This window comes from Medicago sativa, chromosome 7, assembly GCF_051527215.1.
Source record: "Medicago sativa cultivar Bolivia chromosome 7, Bolivia_mono, whole genome shotgun sequence".
Taxonomy (NCBI): Eukaryota; Viridiplantae; Streptophyta; class Magnoliopsida; order Fabales; family Fabaceae; genus Medicago; species Medicago sativa.
In genome coordinates this window covers 37365235-37384814 of record NC_140755.1, presented here as the reverse complement: position 1 = coordinate 37384814, position 19580 = coordinate 37365235, and the positions used below count along the sequence as shown (strand labels likewise).

The following is a 19580-nucleotide window of genomic DNA, read 5'->3' as shown; positions in this document are numbered from 1 at the left end:
GATTGATAGATATCAATTTTAGAATGGCCAAGAAAACCGATCAGAACTATGTGGAGTCTACAAATAATTTTACTTTTTTTTTTAAGATATGTGGAGTTTTTTTTTTTTTTATCCGGGGTTCAAATCTCAAACCTCGCATATATTATACATTGTCCTTACCAACTGAGTTAAGCTCACGGGGACAGATATGTGGAGTTTACAAGTTGAACAAGTGTTTTATTTTTAAAGAAGTTGAACAAAGTGTTATGTTAGCAAAATATCAAAACAGATATAGATATATCTGTTGGGTCCAAAAAAGATAGAGATTTAGATATAGTGAAATAAACATTTACTCTAAATTAATGTATAATCTAAATTAAAATAAATAAATCGTTAAATAAAAATGATAGAATATTTTTTTAAATTAAAATATTTTTTCGTTATTATGGATGTGTAATGAAAAAAAAAAGACTTCGGAACAATTATTTTATTACCAAGATCAAATGAAAAATACATTAAACAACGGAGCACAACATTTTAAAAAAAAAATCGTTGAATAGAAATGATAGAATATTTGTTTAAATTAAAATATTTTAACGTTATTATGGATGCGTAATAGAAAGAAAAAAAGGCATGTCCCCGTGAGCATAACTCAATTGGCAGGGACAATGCATTATTATATGCAGGGGTTGGAGTTCAAACCCTGGATGCCCCACTTATTCACTTTAAAAAGTGAGTTCTAGCCACTAGACTACTTAACCAAAAAAAAAAAAAAGACCTTAGAACAATTATTTTATTAACAAGATCAAATGAAAAATACATTAAACAACGGAGCACAACACCCGTTTAAAGGAGTGTTGGCTCATAAGAAGCCACGGTCAACATACAGAGAACACACGCTAAGACTGGCTAGAAATAATCGAACATAACTAGCTAAGTTGCATAGTAAAATACTTAATGAAATTAGTCCATCCGTGATGAAAGTCAAATGCTAAGTTACTGATTTTTGCTTGTAACCACATAAATGTAAATAGCTTCACGCTGTTTACCAGCTGCCGCAAAGATTGATCATTGTGTTGGAAAATACGACTATTCATTTCATTTCCTTTCATAAAGAAAACTCATACAAACGACAACAACCTCACATGGAGTACAAAATGGATTTTTCTGGAGTCGCTTGCTAAATTTGTAAATTGATGGAAATGTTGAGAAATCGGTAAATTGTTTGCCGCAAAAATGCCAAGCCACCGTTAATATGCTCCCAAATGCAACCATAAAAAGCATAACCCGTAAAAAAATAATCTACACTTTCAGCCTAACCACATCCACTCTAACAAAGACCTGAAGTTTGTCGAATAATTCCACGAAAAATCAGGTTATCTTTCATAGATAGCCGATTTAGTACTAATCACTGAGTGAGCAAAAAGACCTTCAGAGATGCCCATTTACGCCACACCGTGTCATAGTATTCCGACCTACCAGTTTTTACCACAAAAGAAAGCTAATGATAGGCTCTTAAAATGAAGTACCATTTGCCTGGACAGAGACTGCAGTCCAACTTGTCTTTCACACCATCTTGCAATAAAATACTATACATCAACATACTACGGTCTCCCACACGCTCCTTCTCCCATGCCAAAAGCCACGACATTACCACAACATTTTCTCTCCTCAACAGGATTGCGACCACAACATCATTGGAGCACCGCCATCAAAGTTGGAGCACCTACTTCCATCAATCAACCACCATTGTGAGTAACTTTATCATCTTTGGATAAATTTTCGATTTATTCTGAACTGTAGCGCCGTTTGTGGGAAATAGTTTTCTCGTCTTTTCTCTTAAAAAAATACCAAAACTACCAAATGTGAAATTCAAGAGAACTAGTAATGAATTCACCAAGGTGGATCCACAAATTTACACTAGTAATGAATTCACCACTAAAGAAAAGGATTAATTCTGCATTTTTCATCAACCAAAGCCATGATCGAATTCATCGCAAGAATGAAAATTCAAGAGGACTGCTACCCATATGAAAGTTCTCCTAAATAAGAGCCTCTTACCTGAAAATCTGAACCACAATGTTCTTGGGATCGACAATACAGAGGTCCAACATGAGAATCCTATAAGTTGAATCCATGTCTTCGTCCAATGTCGTCCATTGGAAAAATGGATCCATTCCTTTGCTGATCATGTCTCTATCTGAAACACGAGAATCGTGAACTCTAATTCAGAGACTTCAAGCTTCACTTTCTATTCATCAAACACATATGATTGTGTATAACTAACAAAATATATTCTAGTTATTTCGTCCAAACATGAAGGTGTAGGGATAATTAATGTTATATATGTGGCATTCCATGGCAACGACCGAGCATCTCTGATATCATCATTGGTCTGCCTGTCATCAAACCAGGAACATTAAAGTCCAATTCGGCTCAAGCTCGCAACGCCTGCTTGAATACCCACACTAAACACCATCGTTAGTCCAGGTGACACATAAGTGTTGCCAATAAACATTTACTCTAAATTAATGTATAATCTAAATTAAAAAGAAATTGTTAAATAAAAATGATAGAATATTTGTTTAAATTAAAATATTTAAACGTTATTATGGATGCGTAATGACAAAAAAAAAGACCTTAGAAAAATTATTTTATTACCAAAATCAAATGAAAAATACATTAAACAACGAAGCACAACATTTTAAAAAAAATCGTTAAATAAAAATGATAGAATATTTGTTTAAATTAAAATATTTTAACGTTATTATGGATGCTTAATAGAAAGAAAAAAAGACATATGTCCCCGTGAGCATAACTAAATTGGCATGGACAATGCATTATTATATGCAGAGGGGCTGGGGTTCGAACCCCGGACGCCCCACTTATTCACTTTAAAAAGTGAGTTCTAGCCACTAAACTACTTAACCGGAAAAAAAAAGACCTTAGAACAATTATTTTATTAACAAGATCAAATGAAAAATACATTAAACAACGGAGCACAACACCCGTTTAAAGGAGTGTTGGCTCATAAGAAGCCACGGTCAACATACAGAGAACACACGCTAAGACTGGCTAGAAATAATCGAACATAACTAGCTAAGTTGCATAGTAAAATACTTGATGAAATTAGTCCATCCGTGATGAAAGTCAAAAGCTAAGTTACTGATTTTTGCTTGTAACCACATAAATGTAAATAGCTTCACGCTGTTTACCAGCTGCTGCAAAGATTGATCATTGTGTCGGAAAATACGACTATTCATTTCATTTCCTTTCATAAAGAAAACTCATACAAACGACAACCACATCACGTGGAGTACAAAATGGATTTTTCTGGAGTCCCTTGCTAAATTTGTAAATTGATGGAAATGTTGAGAAATCGGTAAATTGTTTGCCGCAAGAATGCCAAGCCACCATTAATATGCTCTCCCAAATGCAACCATAAAAAGCATAACCCATAAAAAAATAATCTACACTTTCAGCCTCACCACATCCACTCGAACAAAGACCTGAAGTTTGTCGAATAATTCCACGAAAAATCAGGTTATCTTTCATAGGTAGCCGATTTAGTACTAATCACTGAGTGAGCAAAAAGACCTTCAGAGATGCCCATTTACGCCACACCGTGTCATAGTATTCCGACCTACCAGTTTTTACCACAAAAGAAAGCTAATGATAGGCTCTTCGAATGAAGTACCATTTGCCTGGACAGAGACTGCAGTCCAACTTGTCTTTCACACCATCCTGCAATAAAATATTATACATCAACATACTGCGGCCTCCCACACGCTCCTTCTCCCATGCCAAAAGCCACCACATTAACACAACATTTTCTCTCCTCAACATGATTGCGACAACAACATCATTGGAGTACCGCCATCAAAGTTGGAGCACCTACTTCCATCGATCAACCACCATTGTGAGTAACTTTATCATCTTCAGATAAATTTTCAATTTGTTCTGAACAGTAGCGCCGTTTGTGGGAAATAGTTTTCTCGTCTTTTCTCTTAAAAAAAATACCAAAACTACCAAATGTGAAATTCAAGAGAACTAGTAATGAATTCACCAAGGTGGATCCACAAATTTACACTAGTAATGAATTCACCACTAAAGAAAAGGATTAATTCTGCATTTTTCATCAACCAAAGCCATGATCGAATTCATCGCAAGAATGAAAATTCAAGAGGACTGCTATCCATATGAAAGTTCTCCTAAATAAGAGCTTCTTACCTGAAAATCTGAACCACAATGTTCTTGGGATCGACAATACAGAGGTCCAACATGAGAATCCTATAAGTTGAATCCATGTCTTCGACCAATGTCGTCCACTGGAAAAATGGATCCATTCCTTTGCTGATCATGTCTCTATCTGAAACACGAGAACCGTGAACTCTAATTCGGAGACTTCAAGCTTCACTTTCTATTCATCAAACACATATAATTGTGTATAACTAACAAAATATATTCTAGTTATTTCGTCCAAACATGAAGGTGTAGGGATAATTAATGTTATATATGTGGCATTCCATGGCAACGACCGAGCATCTCTGATATCATCATTGGTCTGCCTGTCATCAAACCAGGAACATTAAAGTCCAATTCGGCTCAAGCTCGCAACGCCTGCTCGAATACCCACACTAAACACCATCGTTAGTCCAGGTGACACATAAGTGTTGCCAAAAAGGAAATGGAAAAATACCTACTCAATTATGTTGTTTTCCAACCAACATCAGTGGTAAGAGAAAAGGCAAAGAATACTACTGTCCCACATTTACTTAATAATTGGCATATACTCCTTTTATTATGGACTCAATATTTTCCTTTTGGTTAACAGTTACACAATCTTTATTGCCATCAGCATTCACTGGTTACCACACAATTGTCTATAAAACTCACTTAAAGGTTATTTTCATAACACATTTAATTACTTGTCCTCCAAATTAACGGTTGGAAAAAAATTAACTGGTTACACTTGAAACATTTTTCAGCTGAAGGAAGGGGACATTTGGAAAGTCCTTGACCGACTCTATCTAAAAGATCAGCAAGCTAAAAAGAGTGCCCATGTAGCACCAATCCGACTGAATTTTTCCAACATCATTGTTGGTTCTGAGAAAGCGGAATCTAAACAATTTTAGAAGGCTTCGAAACATTATATCCGACATCTAGGAACAGAAAATCTACTACAGGTCATAATCTTGACAAGTATTTTGCTGCACTTGTCAAGCGAAACTCATCGACATGATTAATGTCGGAACAGGTTCTTCGTATTTTAAGTATTTAAACTATTACATTCTAAAACACCCTCTTCATAGAAAAAATTATCCTAAAGTGATAGGAATCTCCCCCTTACTTCGAATCTCCGAAGTCACAGCTTTTCGGCTCTCTTATTTGGAACTAGGGTTTACTCCTCCTCTTCTCTCTTCTTCTCTTGTTTCTACGTTTTAGCAAAAGTAACAACTCTGATTGTTAATTCTCAATTAATAGTTGAGCTAACGTCTTACTATTATTCCTTCCAGTATATTTTCTATTATTTTTACTTCTTCCTCCCCCACTTAATAAAAACTTTTATTTTACATCTGCCGCCTCTATATTATTTTATTCACTTTTCCCTTCATCATAATAATCCTTCTAGCACATCATTAATCATCATAAATCTATTTCTTCATAGCTAACATAATATTCTATCATCATAACATCATTATAATCATAAAATCAAGAGTTCTTCTAATTAACTTCGTTAAATCATTTCATGCAATTTTTCGGGTGTTACATTTGGAGTCTAGATTAGGACTCTGATTAGGACCTTTTGGGATTTATTCTGTTTATATGTTATGTTGGAGTTTATGGAAACTTTGTTATTTTATTTTGGTGTATCTGAGATTTGAATTATGTTGTTGAGATATTGATACGATGTTGGAGATCTTATTTATTCTGTTGCGTAACTTTGATGAAAAATGTAACATGCACGATTTTGGAGTTTTATTGACGCAGCACCTTCAGTATAATATGAATTAATTGTTGTATTTATATTAAATGTTAATGGTGGGGTTCAAGGGTGTTACAATAAACATCCTTAGATAACCTTTAATTCATAAATAAATGTGTTGTCACCTTTTCGATGCTTTATTTATACAACTATGTTTTTCCATTATTCATTATTGTTGAGTATGTTTTGGAATTTTCCTCTGTCCATTTTGAAACGCTAAAAGATAAATAAAAATATATATTTACCTATAATAAAAAAATAATGAACTTTGATGATCATCAAAAAATTTATGTGAGATCTTTACTAATGTTAAGTGATAAATTGAATGAGCTAAAGGGGTAAGCACAACATATTGATTAGATTCACATAACGTTAATTCAAATTTTATAAATGGATTCTTGTTTGTTGCAACTTCCAAGTACAGAAATCCATTTAAATGAATTTAACAAACAGTAATATTTTTACGTATAAAGTGATAAACAAAAATCTGTTTATTACATACAAAGGATGAAAAATATGCCTCAAATTCTCAAGTGTGTTTACCTTTTCATTATCTTTCTATCTTTATTTCATGTTGTAACCAATGGTGGTAAGCAATTTTTTACACCATTTTCAAATTTATCTTACACACAATATTATATCACGTTTTAGTAACATTCCTTTTTTCTTATTTGACAATGCAGCACTTCCTTGTGCTACTGACGATGATTGTCCAAACGCAGTTTTCTTTATAGTTTTTAAGTGTATTAATAATATTTGTATACGCATTGAAACCTTTTAGATAATATTTTTCAAGAATTACCATATTTTAAATAGAGAGAATAATTATTCTTGAAATTTATAAATTAACAAACCTATTTATGAAATTGTAATGCATGAGTCAAACTTACATTTATTAATTATATCATAAAATTTTATTGTATGACACACAAAATGAATATGTGGTCTTCCACCTGGATCATACATCGACTCCACGTTACACCTCAAGGGGACCCCTAATGAAAACAAGGGAGTAGTGAACTCCACTGGGGTGGATTACCATATCCAACTAAACAACTGAGTAGAAATTTCTTGGACAACTTTTGAATATGTCAATTGTAAAATTTATATCTTTAATTCACGAACAGTTTTTTAGTTGGTGATTCTTCTTGTTTCTATTACACAAGAGTCAATTACGACTTAATTAAATTGAGAAAGAAAAACAACCCCATAACTACCTTGAATTCAGATAACCAAATTCTCCCTCCAATATTATGCATTTTGAGGAGGCAATGGTCACCAAGAATAATTTAGGTAACACCTTCTCCTCAAGGAAAAAAACTTGCTACAATAATTATCACCACCAAATATATTATATTAGATAAAACCTTTCAATCTCGTAATGGGTTGAGGTTTACGCCTCCTCAGAGAAGAGAACTTAATAAAACAAGTTATATCACTGAATATAAAATCAAGAGCAATAGGGACAAACACTTGTACTAGTTTATCTACCAATAATATTTAGAAAGGCAAAGTTTCCTATACACACTACGTATACACCATGACTTAGGAAATTTCCATAAATTCCACAATCATCAATATGTCGGGTAGAATGTCCAATTCATGATAGTAATATAAATTGTGTAGTCTTCGTGATTTACTGTGTTTTTCTTTTTTACGTTCCTAAATGATGATGGTTACTGATTTTGCAGCATATTTTTACCAATTTTCGGATTATTATTTTTTAAAAATTAAATCTTGAGTGATACTTTGAGTTGTATAATTGTAAGTTTCAAGAGAAAATACCACTTCAAATTCAAAGATGTAAAATTTCTCTATGAATTTAGGTCAAATTAAAGAGTTGTTAGTACTACTCTGATTTGACATAATCATTCTTAGTAAGCGACCATCTCCAATATTGCCTCTCTACACATTTTTTCAAAGTCATCATATGAATCTTTTTTGGTTTGTGCATATTTTCACTCTTTATCATGTTCATAATACTGACCTACCACTCTTTGACCTAAATTCATGGATGAAAAATTCAAGGCATTTTAATGTGATTATCTAAGTTTCTGAGTTTGCAGCTTCATCTTCTTTTTTCTATTTCTGGAAAACTCTAATTTCCGTCTCTTATTAATCCTAATTTTTATTTTCTTTTTTCTTATTTAAAAAAATATATTTATGCAACAAAATAAATATCAACCACAGTTATATGGAGCTTTATGCAACGACAATGCTTGACCAACATCAAACAATAATTTATAAGTGGATGAGTGTAAGTGTACAACCAATTGTATTTTCCATAATGATTCTCTAAATTTATTTTTGTATATATTTTGAACAGACCGATCTTTGATTAATCAACTTAAATCAACAAGTTTGAGTTAGATATCTATCATTTTCAAACATGACGATACATGATCATCAAATGTAGTCTAGCACATCAACTTTTATGTATTTTTGACAAAAGATGTAGCAAAGTAACTCCATAGTTTATACTCGTAAAATACCCATAAATGGGAATGAGAAGGACCACTAACTCATGCTTAGAAAAGAGAGAATTAGATAGGAGTAATTAGTTTCCATAAACAAAGAAAAAAATAAAAATAAAAAGTGGACGGCCATATACTATAAACATTTAGTGATTGAAGGTTACACGTTAAGGGGAAGGAATAATGGGATTTTTCTTTTAAAATGAAATGAGAAAGAAAGTGAACACTACCATATATTGGTTAATTTGTTTCATTTCCAACCACCGTTGCTTTATTACTGTTATTTTTTTATGCCAATGTTGATCGAAACATTTGAAAGAAAATAAATCCTCTCACATGCCAATATATTGGTTAAAGTGTTATGACTTATGAGAGGATTCATAGAATAAATGAAGAGCGCGATGATTTGCATATTTTTGAAGAGGAGATAATTGACGCTGAGGTCCCAAAGGGACTTGTTGATTCTACTCCACCGGTTTACAATGGTGAGCACGTTGTCGTGCAGGAGGAGGCTTCAGTTTCCCCGGTTAGAGTTCCTTCAACAAACCAGAGCACGGATGATCCTGATGACACCGTTCCTACTGAATCTGTGGATGCCTCTCAAGACTTGGCAGCTGAACAGCTGTCTGTGCATCTTGTTCCCCACGAAGGTGCAGCTGTTGCAGCCGCTGCCGCACCCATTCAGCCTCCTTTGACTATTTCAGTACCGATGGTGAATGCCACACTTCACGAGACTTTAGTTGATAGCACTTCCCGTGATGCTCCCCTGAGCAACATATTAACCCAAGAGTCCAGCATGACTTGGATCTTTGGCAGCGAATTAAAGAGTATGATAAAAAAAGCAGCAGAAGATCCTCCCTTCATCGCAGTTATGTCGGAGAAGCAAAAACAAATTATGAAAAAGGAACTTCTTGATGGGAAGCCGCCGTATAGTTACCGCTCTAGGGGACCTATCTTCTCCAACTCCCCGATGATCTTGGTGTCCATGTCATTTACGGAGAAGGCAATTGTTGTGCTGACAACTTGGCTGCCATGGGTCATGTCGTTCACTGTTTTGTCTGGTTAACTGCTTTGCCCCCACCTTTGAGTGTTTATTTCTTTAGGGACAGATGTGGTTTGCCTAATTACAGATTCTCTTAGTCTGCTGTTATTTTTTATTTATTTTCTGTTTTCGCTTTCTTTCTTGTTTTGAGGGTCTTGGTCTAATCCCCCCTCTTGTACATATTTTTCCCCCTTTTTTAATAATATTGAATTTGGCGGCATAAGATAGAGGTTCTCCGGGGTGCCAACTTATTTGGGATATCGGTGCCTCCTTTTAATGCATGTCCTCTCTCCTGACTTATCCAAAAAAAATCATAGAATAAATGACATACGGTGAAATATAAATATACTTGAATATCAGGTAGTGAGAACTCCTCATTCTTTTTATGCCAGTGTTGATAGAAGAAAAACATATGAAAAGTTTACAAATCCCAAGGCTAACATGGTCCATTAATTTTGTAACATTTAAGTATTTTTATGTTCATCAATCCTTATAGCAGAAAAAGACATTATGAAAATTAAGGTGACAATTGATTTGTTGTTGTTAGATCATAGGGGGGGCCTTTAAATCATCAACATTTAACGTTCTAATTTTTTAAAGGGGAATGCTTTAATTTTATTTTTTTTTAGGAAGCTTTAATTTTTTTATTCAAGTATAGTTACATTTTCATTTAGTATTATAGATGTTCCTTTAAATATTTCCATCATTTCATTAAATATTTTAAACTTTTTATTTATCAATCACTCATTAATTTTATTAAAAAAATATATTTTTATTAACAAATAAGATTTCATAAAAATGAGGCTAAATATAAAATTAAAAGAGTGGTCCTCTTATTATTATTTTTGAAGGGAGAATAGTCATGTTACATAATGTTCAAAACATACGAGCACAAAATAATTCAAAAATATACATTGGCTTAACAACAACCACTAAACGTGTATGTATGAGAACTTTACATGACAAAAAAGTGTGAATTCTTTGGGAACGAAAAACAAAACTTCGTCATTTTGTAGGGACGAAAAGCATATTTAAACCTATATAATTGGATTTTTTTTTTCTTTGGTAAAAAAACAAAATTGGATAGCTTTAAAAATTTAAAATATATATTTTATTTATAAATAGTCAAGTTAAATGCTTTGTAAAGAAAGAAAAACAAAAAAAAAAATATAAAAAAATTGAAGAAGAATATATATATATATATATATATATATATATATATATATATATACAGGGAGATGCTACAACACACCCATCTATTTTTGTGAAGGTGTGTTTTAGCATTGTCCACCTTTTTTGTTTTGACTAAAAAACCATTTCTCCTTTTTGAAAACAATTAAAAAAGAAGGGTGATCCTGTAATTCACAATTTAACATTTTTTGTTATATTTTTATTCCAGCTCTCGTTCCCAAATTCATTATTTTTTTTCCCTGAATTTTTTCAACCCGTTCTCTCTGCTGTTCTTATTCTTGCAAAATTGTTAGTGGAGATGTCTCACAACCTCATTCAATCTTCCAATATTTTTTTCTTGCACTAACTTTGCTATTTCTACCCCTTTGAAAGTTGCTGCTCTTGAGATATGCTGTTTCCACTCAAACTGAGATTACAAGCATGAGTTGGAATTATTTGCTTTCAATTGTAAGTTGAAATTGCACAATAGAGATTGGAGAGAACGAGAAAACTCAAATCTCAAATTCATCATTCAAACTAGCAAGAAAATGAAAGAAAAAAATATAAAATTGTTGACCATCAATTAATTGCCATTCGAGCTTCCACCGGTAGTAATTTTAAGATTCCTATGAGCTTCCATTCACTTGCCATTCGACCTTGCACTGCACATTCCAAGGTAAGCGCGTAAAGAAGAAATTGGGAGCAAGAGCTGGAATTAAAAAATATATAAAAATTGACATTAAATTGTAAATGACAGAATTGCCCTTCACCTTGACTTGTTTTAAGAAAAGAGAAATTGGGTTTTTTGTCCAACCAAAGAAGGTGTACAATGCTAAAACACACCTTCACAAAAATAGATGGGTGTGTTGTAGCATCTCCCATACATATATATATATATATATATATATATATATATATATATATATATATATATATATATATATTAACTTTGGTGATGGAGTGAATGTATCTTTTACCAATTTAAGATAGTAAGTCAGAGAGAGAAGTAATTTATTTGATAAATTTATTATTTTAATATTGAATAATAATAGTTTATAGTATAATTTAAGATAAATGATATTTGTACAACCATTTTGTGATAACTTTTGAACAACTTTCTCTTTTATACTCACATGATGGTGTTATCTTCTCTCTGACTCTCTCTCTCTCTCTCTCTCTCTCTCTCTCTCTCTCTCTCTCTCTCTCTCTCTCTATTGTTTTTAACCAATAAAAAGAGAGAAAAATAAGGTTGTCGCCAAAGTTGTCATTAAATAAGGGTGGCATTTAGAATGCACAAATATAAGATTTGTGCACCATGCACAAGTTCACTCTTTATGGACAGGTGGCGGTTTGGTGGGTGTTGTGTGACCTGCTGAAAATAAAGCATTAAGAAAAGGAAACATATTATAATAGTAAATATTAGTTTTATTGTTTTTGCTGATGCACCCCATAACTGAAACAATGCTAGTAGTAATCGAAACATAAAAAAAAAAAAAAAAAAAAAAAAACAACTCTTCAACAAATTTCTTCCCCTGTTCTCTCTCAATTATTACCTTTCTTCCCCAATGACCTGCAACAATACCAATAATTCAAGCACTAGAATTCCAATTCCAATTAAACTAAACTAATTTGCTATATTAGAAAAAGTTGTTGCTTCCTCAAAATCAGAACGGCGGTTTCAGTGGTGAAAGGAAGGCTGGTGGTTGAAGAACGGCGGCGCGCGGCTGACGAGAGTCATGGAAGCGGATGAGAGACCGGTGGTTACAGAGTAAAACTGAACATTAACGTTCTATGTGTGTTTTGAAAGTAGTAAAATCCTAACATCACTTATCAAAAATGCGCAAAATCCATTACAGCTACAAAAATTAAGGATTATAGACTTAACACAAATTAGAATCATTTGGTTCTTGGTTCTATAATTAAAATTATTTTACCAGTATTTAAAATCTTCTAAACCAAATAGAGAGAGTAGATGATTGGAATTTTTTTCGCAGAAGATTTTAACCATATTTGTTTTTGCAAGAACCTTAAAAAAATTGTGATTGGCTTGTGGAATTTCAAAATATGTATGTGCTTTCTCCTTGCCATTCAAATCCGATTAAAACTACATAAAAATTGTTGAATTTCAGTGTGTATTGAACGAGATCCGGTTGTTGAATTTCAGTGTGTATTGAACGAGATCCGGTCGGGTCAGAACATGGGTCGAACGACCCGTTTTAAACTCGCGGGCGAAGAAGACGAATAATAAAAAAAATTGGCTAAAATAAAAAAAGTTTGAACAAACCAAGGATTCGACCAAGGATTCGAACCAGCGGCCCATGGCTTATTATTTATTACACCCATGACTTATTATTTATTACACAATTGAATATCACCTGTATCAAGCATGCACTTATGAATCTCAAGGATTTTAATTTTATTTAATTGTTGTTACCGGTTTTGAATAATAGACAATTAATCAATGATTTAATTCATTTTATTATGGGTTAGTCCAATTAAAAATTTCTATTCAATGTAATTAATTTGACCGTTGAATAAAACCTAAACAGACTAAGGACGAAATACGAACTCGATTTTTAACGATCCAAAATTTTGTCGCACAAACTATCCCTTCGTCGAAATTCAAAATTTCTTGTTCATTCTAAGTTCAATTAAGTCATATCCAATAATCAGAATGATTTTGTTTGATACCGTTTATCATCTGGAGATGTTTTCTGAAAAACAAAACAGATCAATCAATGTTAATTGAAATTAAAATGCTTAAGAAGCCTAAACAATGATATAACTCTAGCTTGCCTTTGTAATATGAGTCAGTGTACAATTTGATTTCAAACGACTCAATTTTTGCATAAAAATGAATACTTTAAGTATCAATTCTTAAATAATGAAAGAAGCGAAAGGTTCTGGTTGCTCAAATTAAATAAGTATGAAACAAAAATGAAAAGATACACGCTGTCAGTAAAAAATATAGTAAATGAAAGGACTTAAATCACATAAAGTGACAATAGTTTCATGTAGAATGTCTTAAAGAATTGAGCTCTGCCTCTTATTTTGCTTGAAACTAACATGATAGCAGTTTACAACTTTGCTTCAGAAAAATTATTCACTCAGGTATTCGAAGCCAAAACAGTAACGCACAATGATTCATATTATGTACTCGATCATTAACACATAATAGTTTTATATGTCAAACAATTAAACTAAAATTCAATTACTTGCTATTCTATTAGAAATCTCAAATGTTGGAATCGACCCTCCAGTGTGGAGTGGAGCATCAGAAGATTTTCTGTTTTTGCTGTTAATTTGTGCCTTCCTTTTCCATTCATTCTCACTCCATTTTTCATCCAATATCTTACACATTTCAATAGGAATCCAACTACCATCCCGGTTTTTTTTATTCAGCCTTTAGTGCTCCATACTTTGTCCAACATCAGTAAACTTTCGCTGGATAATTTTTATTATCGTATGTGTAGGCGCAATAGCAGGGTTAAACCTATAAAAACAATATTGAAGAAAGATACGAGTATGATATATTTTAAAATTAAAGGACAAAAAGTAATAAAAGCTTACATGTTCTCTGGTCCTGCACGAATCCAAATACGGTCATCAAGAGGGTCCTCAATGTTTGGAGATGAATCCATATCATTTGATGAAAGTGTAGTACCCCTAACTCTCCTACCTCTACCAGTACCTCTTCCTACACCCGTTGGAGTATCATATCCTGCCATCTATATATACATATAAAAAAAACATATTTGAATAAAATTGGAATGACAGTGTATCACTTTGTTTACCTTATGCACATCTTGTTATATAAACTAGGTTTTTAAACTACAATTGTGGTAGTACAACAATATTTGATATCTAGAATTGTAGTTAGATATAGTTGATGCAAATGCAATGGTGGATTTGATGTAGTTGTTTTTTTTTTTTGAATCAGCAATAATTTTATTAAGCTAAGCTCGGTAAGAGAAACACCAAAGCTTGCAAAGAGGACAAAATACAATAAAAACCCCTACATGGTAAACATCAGTACTGCCAAAAAGCACCTAAACAACTCCTATCAAATAGACAAAGCCTACAAACTAAGTGGAACAAGCAACACCTTGTATCCGCAAAAGTAGAGACAGGCAGCAAAAGTAAGGTAGCAAAAACTAACAGAACTAAACCCCCAACACAGCCAGGGAGCAAAATCTGCTATGCCCGAGACAGTAGCCCGAAACAGACAGCAGACCACCAGCTGTACTGCCAACAGCTCCACAACTCACGGCCTAAGTTGAGATCTTGAAAAGCATTAAGTTGTAGCCACAATTATGGTTCTGGTTCTTGTGGAAAGCAACTTGAAAATCATGATACTAAAATAATTAACATAACTCTTTATGTCATGCTCTGTTCCTTACTACCTTATGTCCCAAATTCTATCTAGTTAGCATGGTTTTACTAGCTGTGCCTGAGAAGTAATTGAGCAGATAATATAGCATATGTTTCAGCTATAACCTACTTTGCACTAAATCATTAAAAAAGGGTCATTAAAATGTTTACAAGCACAGTTACATTATTTTTTCAAACAATTTTTAGGGGTTGAAAGGTGGTTTTGATAGAAGCAAAGCAACTCCATATAACATTTGGTTTGAGTGGATGACATTCAAACATAGGTCATTTTACTTCAAATATACTCGTAACCAAATCAAATTTACAGGCCACATTTAAACCATATTCATAAAGGAAATCATAAGCAAAGATACATCTAAAATAGCACAGCAACTGAGCATGTAAAATAGCACAGCAACAGAGCCTGTAAACAAGAGTAAGCAAAAACTAACATCCTAGTTCAGTGAATAAATCTACATAGAAAAATCATTTTATCTTTCATCAATGCTTATGAATAAAATTCATAAAACTCACCATTCTACAATCAATCATACATGCCATACTCATGTTATATGCCAAATATATAGATCATCGTGTCATCATAAGTTCTTGGGTCTCTAATTTGGTACTAAATTAATGCAAGTTACTCAAAATCATTCCACGACCTTTATCATTTTCAAATTTTATTCCGATTCAAAAAAAAAAATTATTCATTCTACCTATTTATATTAAAAGGTATTTTAATCGTTGCAATCCTTCTTCTCTTGACTCTTGAGCTATATGGATGTTTTGTAATTTCAAGCAGCTTCCCAATCATAGCTACGAATATGAACAAAAAATGAAATTAAAAACTGAATAGAATATGAACAAAATGAAACAAAAAACTGAATCGAATATGAACAAAATGAAACAAAAATGAAACATGTAAAGTAAGCCATTAACAATGTAACAATATGAACAAAAACTTAATTGAATCAACACAACTAAATTGAAGAAAAATCAGACTTACACTTGCTGTGATTGTAAGGCCCACTTGAATACTTCACCTTAGATTTAAACAAAAAATATAGTGATACGAAGTTATGAACCCTAATTATATCAATCCAGAAGATTCCCAATCCCTAATTTTGATACCGTAAAAAATTCCCAATTCTCAATTTTGAAGCCCTAAAACAAGCAATTGGAGAAGGAAGGACAAATTAAAGAACCAGTTGGCTTACCTTGGCTTGGAATGACAGAAACCGTGATTCTTTTGTTGCTGCTTTGGGTGACAGAAACGTGATTTATGTGAGAAGAGGATAGAAGGAGCTTGCGACAGAGAGAAGAGGAGAAACGTGATTTCTGCTAAGTGAAGAGAGAAAATTTCAGTTTTTGATTTGGGAGAGAGATAGAGAGGGATTGAAAGGGAGTAGGAAGGGTTTTTAGGTTTTGATTTGGAGAAGAAAAATAAAACAGATGGAAATCTAGTTTTATTCAATTTGGGACTTTACCTAGAAATTAAATGTGGGAAATGTTGGAGCCAAGTGAAAATAGTGAAATTGAGGGGTTGGTGGGAGATGAAATTTAATTATTTTGATTAGAGAGGGAAAGTGAAATGGGAGGGAGATGAAATTTGGTTATTTTGGCATAGAATATGAAATTTGATTATTTTGGCTTAGGAGGAAAATGAAATTGAGTAATATGATTCTGCCAAAAAAAATAATTCAAGTGAAATTAAGTTTTTTTAGTTAATATTCAATTCACTATATTTATTATACAAAAAAAAAATCATTCCCTTAATTTATTTTTTTTAAATCACTCTCTTTAATTTGTTAATATTTTTGTTTCACATAATAAATAGGGTTAAATATGTTTTTAGTCCTTACATTTTATGCTCCTTTGAAGAATAGTCCCAACATTTATTTCATTATATGTTTTTAAAATCCTCGCATTTTATCTCCGTTATCAAAATTAGTCCCTATTGTTAATTCTCTAACAGAATGCTAATGTGGCAGTTAGTGGGTCCCAATTAATTTACGGTTAAAAATGTTTTTGGTCCCTATATTTTGCGTGACTTTGAAAAATAGTCCTTACATTTCAACACATTATTCAAACATTGGATAAAAAAAAAATTGAAGCAGGAGATTGAAAAAGTTAATAAATCGTATTTCCTTCTATGGATGAAGAGAAGAAAATGGTGAAGCTCGCATGGAAGATGATGAAGCTCGTAGAACATAATTCGAATTTTATGGAATAATTTTGTTTGATCTGGGTAGCTTAAAAATGTAAATGAAAGTTATGGAAGGATTGAGATCCACAATTCTTATATCAACCATACCTAACCCTTCTTATCTGTTTGGATTGGAAAGTTATTAGCTAACTGAAAGGAATGGAAAGAAATTTTTCTAAAATAGTGAAATAGAATCATTAAATACTTTTTTGGTAGTACTTAAAGTTAGATGGAAATAAGATTTATATGGTATGTTTGTTTATAAAGATTGTTTGGTTGAATAGAAATTGGATAGATGTAAATATATTTATATACTAAAAATATTAATATTCTCACTGATCAAGCTCCTATTATCGACTAACCAAACTTACAACACTAACCTTAATGACAACTATAAACCTATTGACAACATTTTTTCGACCTAAACTGATACAAATATTTCATCACGACTGATCAAACTTACAACTCTTACCTTAACTGAAAGAATCTTGGAGTCAAAGTACTTGGATGAACGTTCATTGACTAATCAAACTCATGTTATCGACTAACCAAGCTTACAACTCTAACCCTAATGACAAGATTCTTTAACCTAAACTACTACAAAGACTTCTTAACGACTAATCAAACTCAAAATTCTTACCCTAACTGAAAGAATCTTAAGAGTCAAAGTATTTGGATAAACGTTCAATGACTAATCAAACTATTTATCGACTAACCAAGCTCGCAACTCTAACCATAATGACAAGTTTATTAGACCTAAACTACTACAAAGACTTCAAAACAATTGATCAAACTCACAACTCTTACCCTAACTGAAAGAATTTTGGAGTGAATGTACTTGGATCAACGTTCAATGACTAATCAAACTCTTTACCGACTAATCAAGCTTGTAAATCTCACCTTAATGACAATTTTCTTAGATCTACACTACTACAAAGATTTCAGAACGATTGATCAAACTCAAAACTCTTACCCTAACTAAAAGAATCTTGTAGTGAAAGTACTTGAATAACTGTTCAATGACTAATCAAAATATTTACCGACTAATCAAGCTTGTAACTCTCACAGTAATGACAATTCACTTTTACCTAAACTACTTCATCGATGTCTGAACGACTGATCAAACTCACAACTCTTACCCTAACAAGTAGAATAATATACGATAAGTATTTCGATGAATGTTTAATGCGTAATAAAACTATTCGCCAACTTATCTTGCCTATAACTCTATCCCTAACGACAATAGTCTTCGACTTAATTTACTTGGAAGACTACTGATAGTTAGATCAAGAAATCACAACGACTAATCAAACCCACAACTCTTACCCTAACAACAAAAATCTTATACGGAAAGTACTTGGATAAATGTTAATTGATTAATCAAGATATTCACTACGTGATTTATATTTTATTTATTTTATCATTATTATTAAAAAACTAATTTATACATTCAATATAGATAACAAATTACAACTATTTTTTAAACACATTGAAATGAAAATAACATAATAATACATTAATTAAATAAACTCACGAATAATAATACATTAATTATGACTTATCAGACTCACAACTCTTACCCTAACTGAAAGAATCTTGAAGTCAAAGTAGTTGGATCAATGATCAATGACTAATCAAACTTTTTAATCAACTAACCAAGCTTACTACCCTAACCCTAATGACAAGATTCTTTGACCTAACCTAATTCAAAGATTTCAAAACGACTAATCAAACTCACAACTCTTACTCTAACTGAAAGAGTCTTGGAGTCAAAGTACTTGGATTAACGTGCAGTGACTAATCGAACTCTTGTTATCGACTAATCAAGCTTGTAACTCTCACCCTGATGACAAGTTAGTTTGACCTAAACTACTACAAAGACTTCAGAACGACTGATCAAACTCACAACTCTTACCCTAACTGGAAGAATCTTGCAGTGAAAGTACGTGGATGAACGTTCACTGACTAATTAAACACTTGTTACCGACTAACCAAGCTTGCAACTCTAAACCTAATGACAACTCTCACCCTAATGACAAGATTCTTCGACCTAAACTCCTTCCAAGATTTCAAATCTGCTGATAACAAGAGTCAACTCAAAACTCTTACCCTAACTGAAGGAATCTTGGAGTCAAAGTACTTGGATGAACGTTCACTGACTAATCAAACTCTTGTTATCGACTAACCAAGCTTACAACTCTAACCCTAATGACAAGATTCTTCGACCTAAACTACTTCCAAGATTTCAAAACTATTAATCAAACTCACAACTCTTACCCTAACTGAAAGAATCTTGTAGTCAAAGTACTTGGATGAATGTATAAATGACTAATCAAACTCTTTATCAAC

At 32.5% G+C, this 19580-nt stretch overlaps 2 long non-coding RNA genes across 7 annotated transcripts; one reads left to right on the top strand and one right to left on the bottom strand.

Moving 5' to 3' along the window:
* The first annotated feature begins 6414 nt into the window (after positions 1-6414).
* On the top strand, positions 6415-6831 carry LOC146906051 (uncharacterized). The gene is made up of 2 exons (XR_015018273.1): positions 6415-6554; positions 6649-6831. It is a non-coding gene; the product is annotated as an uncharacterized LOC146906051 (long non-coding RNA).
* A 6795-nt stretch (positions 6832-13626) lies between these two features.
* LOC146906050 (uncharacterized) lies at positions 13627-16457 on the bottom strand. Of its 6 annotated transcripts, none has more exons than XR_015018414.1 (4): positions 16032-16457; positions 14757-15841; positions 14222-14379; positions 13627-14144 (listed from the first exon to the last, which is right to left on the bottom strand). It is a non-coding gene; the product is annotated as an uncharacterized LOC146906050 (long non-coding RNA). The 6 variants fall into 6 exon arrangements; XR_015018410.1 differs by having other exon boundaries at positions 15742-15841; XR_015018412.1 differs by having other exon boundaries at positions 14222-15841; positions 16032-16068; positions 16243-16457.
* Between the last annotated feature and the right edge of the window lie 3123 nt (positions 16458-19580).